Below are 5,634 nucleotides of genomic sequence, written 5' to 3' on the forward strand. Positions count from 1 at the left end.
TTTGGTGATTGGAGGGTGGATGATCAACAAGCCAATTTGCAGCCCCCTTACCTCAGTAGTTTTTAAGAGATGAGGGCGGACAGAAAAAGTGCGGACAGAAAAAAGTGCGGACGGACAGACAAAGCCAGCACAATAGTTTTCTTTTCAGAAAACTAACAAGAATTACCAAATTAGGAAGAGTTCAAGCTGTAATGTACAAAAGATTAATTATTTGTGTTCTGAACGGGAGATGGGCGGTTTACCTTACTTATCCTAAGAACAATTAGTGACGTATTGTTATTTATGCTCAGGCAAGAAATTTAAAGAATAAATAAAGAACTCAACGCAACAAAGCGCCAAATGACAGTAAATTGATCGCTCTTCTGGAGAGAAAACGCTTTTCAATTCACCTTTCCATTAATTCACTTCTGGAATGCCAATATTCATCTAAAAAATAAAAGGACACAGAAAAAATGAATAAATCTAGGGTGATGCACGGATATCACAGAAATATTTCATTTGTCGTAACTTTATCTTAGTCGTGCATCTGACTGAATGACAGAAGAGATTCTTTCGCTCCTATGATGAGGCAAATAAAAACATTAAATCAGGATACTATAGAAGAGGAGGGTAGTAATAAATACAGTTCAATATTCATCAGCAAGGTTTATGTATGTATACACACACATTATATATTATATATATATATATATATATATATATATATATATATATATATATATATATATATATATATATATATATATATATATATATATATATATATGATATATATAATATATATATATATATATATATATATAATATCATATATATATATATATATATATATATATATATATGGTCATGAAAATCAAATGTCAATATCTCCGATGGAGAATTATCACCGAAGGAATTTATATAAGTGATAAATGAATTGATACCGGCGGGACACGAACCTCGACGGTACCAATTCATTCATCACTTATATAAATTCCCTTCGGTGACAATTCTCCATCGGAGATATTCCTGAGTAGCGTGAATTTGATATTATATAACATTATTGTAGCTTCATGATTGTATATAAATCACGGTGTGATAAAAAATTTCATATATATATATATATATATATATATATATATATATATATATATATATATATATATATATATATATATATACAAACACACACAATATATAATAATATATATATATATATATATATATATATATATATATATATATATATATATATATATATATATACATATACATATACATATAAACATGTCATATGTGTGCCTAGGTGTCAGTATGGCAACCAAAGGTCTGACAGTTGGATATAAAAAACCCAGGAATGGGAAAATTCTCTGTTATGCTTTTTTTCTTCTTTTGCAATGCACCCTCTCTTCCTAAACCACAGGTAAAAAGTAATTAAACCACTCGCTTTCGGACCAGCAATATATCCCGTCGTTTTTTGCACTCAAATTATAGTTTGCCACAGTTTACTGGCCAACGCACGTATTCCGACTCTATTTAGCAATGATATTTTTACGTGGTTTCATTCTGTTACTTATCGTGCGAGAATATTAATGTGTATATTTCACGTTTCAAAATGTGCTGTGAGCATTTCTTAGGAGGAATCGAATATGCACAAAAATTAAAAGGATTTTTCTTACGTGAAAATGTTCGGGTGAAGGAAAATGATTCATATGATCACGTGAGCTGCAAGTGTGTTGAAACCTCAACATGTCAATATGGTCCTAACATGGAAAACTGCAGTATCTGCAAAATTTTCGAAATTGAGATATGCCACCTGCTGGGCTCGTGAAACGCTAATACACAAGTTACTGCAGTTTCAGAATGATTCTTCAATGCTTTCCACGAGTATTTAGGTTCCCCCATTTGCAGTAACTGCAAAATCAGTGGTAAGGCAACGGAGTATCTACCATTTTTCTCAGTTTTATATTTTTGCAGATGCTGCGGTCTTCCATTTTAGGGCAGAATAACTTATCGCACACACATCACAAACAGGCTGAATACGAGTTAACGACTTACCCATAGTGCTGACCAGTGCTTCTCCATACGATTATACATTACTGGTCAAAGATTCGTTCTCCACTCACGGTCGGTGACATGTCTGAAACCTGTTTGTGATGTGTATGTGATGATTTTCTGACGTGTTCACAAGTATTACTATGGTGCGAACTCACCCTTACACAGATGGATGATACGTCATTTTGGGAAAACCGAATTTTGCTAAATTTTTCGGACCTTTGAAGAGTATCCAGTGCCACATCAATGCAGTTAGGCAAGATAAATCAAGACACACGATTATAACAGGATCTTATTTTCATTTACTTAACAGGGAAACTAAACACTGTATTTATTGAACACAAACCCTTCTGCAATACACAGCATTACTGTGGTCGTTACAGCAAGTAATTATCATCATTCATTAGCTATCATCATTCATTAGCGTTTTCTTAATCTTTTTATTCATTTCAGAGGCTCTGCCAATACGAATCTCGTCATTCATCTAAAAACAACATATAGAAAGGAATCTGTTAATCAAATGTAACTCAGTGCAACACTGTAACTCAGTGTAATATCGCCACGTAAGTAAACGAAAGGTGAAAGTGATGAATGGATTAGAAAGGAGAGATGAAATTCTCCTTTCAAGTTTCATGTCATTTAGGAGAACAGATTCCAAGCTACCGTGGAACTTAAGAGGAGATTACAAAGCTGTAAAAAATAGAGCGAGAAAAATATTGAAGAGATGGAACCAGGAAAAATGTAACAATTCCCCATTTTTCATTTGTGCTGAATTGATCCTCTGAAACACGGTATCTTTTATAGTTTCTAAGTACAGTCAGGTCTATTAGCAACCGCAATGTTCTCAGAATGATTAGGATCCAACTGAGGTATCCCGCCATTACCTCTGTACTTAGCAGAATGTGAAACTGAACGATATATTGAAAGATTTCGTTTGATAATTCATAGTTTCCACCGAAAATATATTTACGATTGTCTGTAGAATTTATATGAAAATCTCACTAAAGAAATCTACAATATAAACATCTGCTATGCTGTACAAAGATACAGGAATGTTCATTTAATGAGAAATTTGAAATCTTAATTCGTGTGTAGAATGCTTTGAATGGTTTATGAACAAGAAAAATTATCGAAAAACGACCTTACTGTGATAGTAAATGTCTCTCTCTCTCTCTCTCTCTCTCTCTCTCTCTCTCTCTCTCTCTCTCTCTCTCTGTTCAATGCTGTTCAATGCCACTGTATACAAGTCATAGGTATATTTCAACGATCATTGAACATAAAAGCTGAAACATAAGATTACTCAATGCCTTGCCAAAATATCAAAAATACATAGTCATTCTCTCTCTCTCTCTCTCTCTCTCTCTCTCTCTCTCTCTCTCTCTCTCTCTCTCTCTCTCTCTCTCTCATACACGCATATACCACAGCTGTACTTCAACAAACATCGGACATAAAGACCTATCATGCAAATCTGCAATTTCAGAAAGAAACGAACGTCAAAGAAAACAACACGCAATCATTAAAGAAAACAACAACATAAAAGAAAAACAACAGACAAACAAACACTCCAAGCAAAACAAGTCCGAAATGGACATCCCCCCTCCCGTGTTTTTGTTGCGAAGCACAGTTGCATTTCACAGTTCACTGTTATGAAATGGAGTTTGTATAAACTCCTTTCAAAACTTCACAAGGAAAATGGCTCCCGAGTGGAAAGCAGTGACATCCGTTGTGCGAGTGAAAAACCATCCGTTTTATCAGTGAAAACCCGTCCGTTTTGTCAGCAATAAAACATCCGTTTTGCCAGTGAGAAACCATCCGTTTTGCCAGTGAAAAAACATCCGTATTGTCAGTGAAAAATCGTCCGTTTTGTCAGTGAAAAACCGTCCGTTTTGTCAGTGAAAAACCATCTGTTTTGTCAGTGAAAAACCGTCCGTTTTGTCAGTGATAAAACATCCGTTTTGTCAGTGAAAACCCGTCCGTTTTGTCAGTGAAAAACCATCCGTTTTATCAATGAAAAACCATCCGTTTTGTCAGTGACAAAACATCCGTTTTGTCAATGAAAAACCGTCCGTTTTGTCAGTGAAAAAACGTTCGTTTTGTCAATGAAAAACCATCCGTTTTGCCAGTGAAAAAACAACCGTTTTGTCAGTGAAAAACCATCCGTTTTCTTAGTGAAAACCCGTCCGTTGTGTCAGTGAATAACCAACCGTTTTATCAGTGAAAATTCGTCAATTGTGTCAGTAAAAAACCGTCCGTTGTATCAGTGAAAACCGTCCGTTTTCTCCGTGAAAAACCGTCCGTTCTGTGAGTGAAAAACCATCCGTTTTTTTCGGTGAAAACCCGTGCCACAATAATTCCAGCGCTGGTCCATTTATGTTAGGCTACGGAAAAGTGAACACTCGATGATAAAAATCCACTAAATACACCACTAGCATTATCCGTATTTGTGATGCATTTTTAATCGCAATGACTAGTTAGCAATGAAGACAATATTTATGAAGTCACACAAGTAACACCAATAATAATAATAATAATAATAATAATAATAATAATAATAATAATAATAATAATAATAATAATAATAATAATAATAATAATAATAATATTATTATTATTATTATTATTATATATTATTATTATTATTATTATTATCAATAAATAAAAAATTATATGCATATCCTTAAAGCTTGTTTGTCACGCATACATTGTGTATTTTCTTTTAATTCCTCAAGCGATTATTATTATTATTATTATTATTATTATTATTATTATTATTATTATTATTATTATTATTATTATTATTATTGCTGCAAAATAAGCACCAATTTCACTCAATATGTACACAGTCAATCTAATACAGATTTATCCAACGAACTCCAGCATTCCACTAAACCTTTGAAGAATTCTGAAGAGCACAGTACAATGTTTGTATCATATGAAAATTAGAACAGTAATTACACATTGCTGTGGAAATCTGATAATCCCTTTGCTCCGAGTGCTATTTAGTGTTTACACATGCTAAGCAATATGACATGAGTAAATCCTTTGTTTATCGGGATAATTCCCCCCCTCTCTCTCTCTCTCTCTCTCTCTCTCTCTCTCTCTCTCTCTCTCTCTCTCTCTCTTTTCATTACCTGTCTGCATACATGTTACGAGGACGTTACTCTATACCTTCTCATACGATTAAAAATACAAAAGCATCTCTCTCTCTCTCTCTCTCTCTCTCTCTCTCTCTCTCTCTCTCTCTCTCTCTCTCTCTCTCTCTCTCTCTCTCTCTCTCTCTCGGTTCAATACCTCAATACAAGTCATAGGCATACTTCAATGAACATTAAACACAAAAGGCTGGCATATAATAGATTAATCAATACCTTGGAATAAGGTTAAAAATACATTAACATCTCTCTCTCTCTCTCTCTCTCTCTCTCTCTCTCTCTCTCTCTCTCTCTCTCTCTCTCTCTCTCTCTCTCTGTCAGTCCTATGAGAGCTGAAAGTTAGCTCAGTGGTCTGGTTAAACTACTCTAATAATAATAATAATAATAATAATAATCTCTCTCTCTCTCTCTCTCTCTCTCTCTCTCTCTCTCTCTCTCTCTCTCTCTCTCT

The sequence above is a fragment of the Macrobrachium rosenbergii genome, chromosome 1, assembly GCF_040412425.1.
Source record: "Macrobrachium rosenbergii isolate ZJJX-2024 chromosome 1, ASM4041242v1, whole genome shotgun sequence".
NCBI lineage: Eukaryota > Metazoa > Arthropoda > Malacostraca > Decapoda > Palaemonidae > Macrobrachium > Macrobrachium rosenbergii.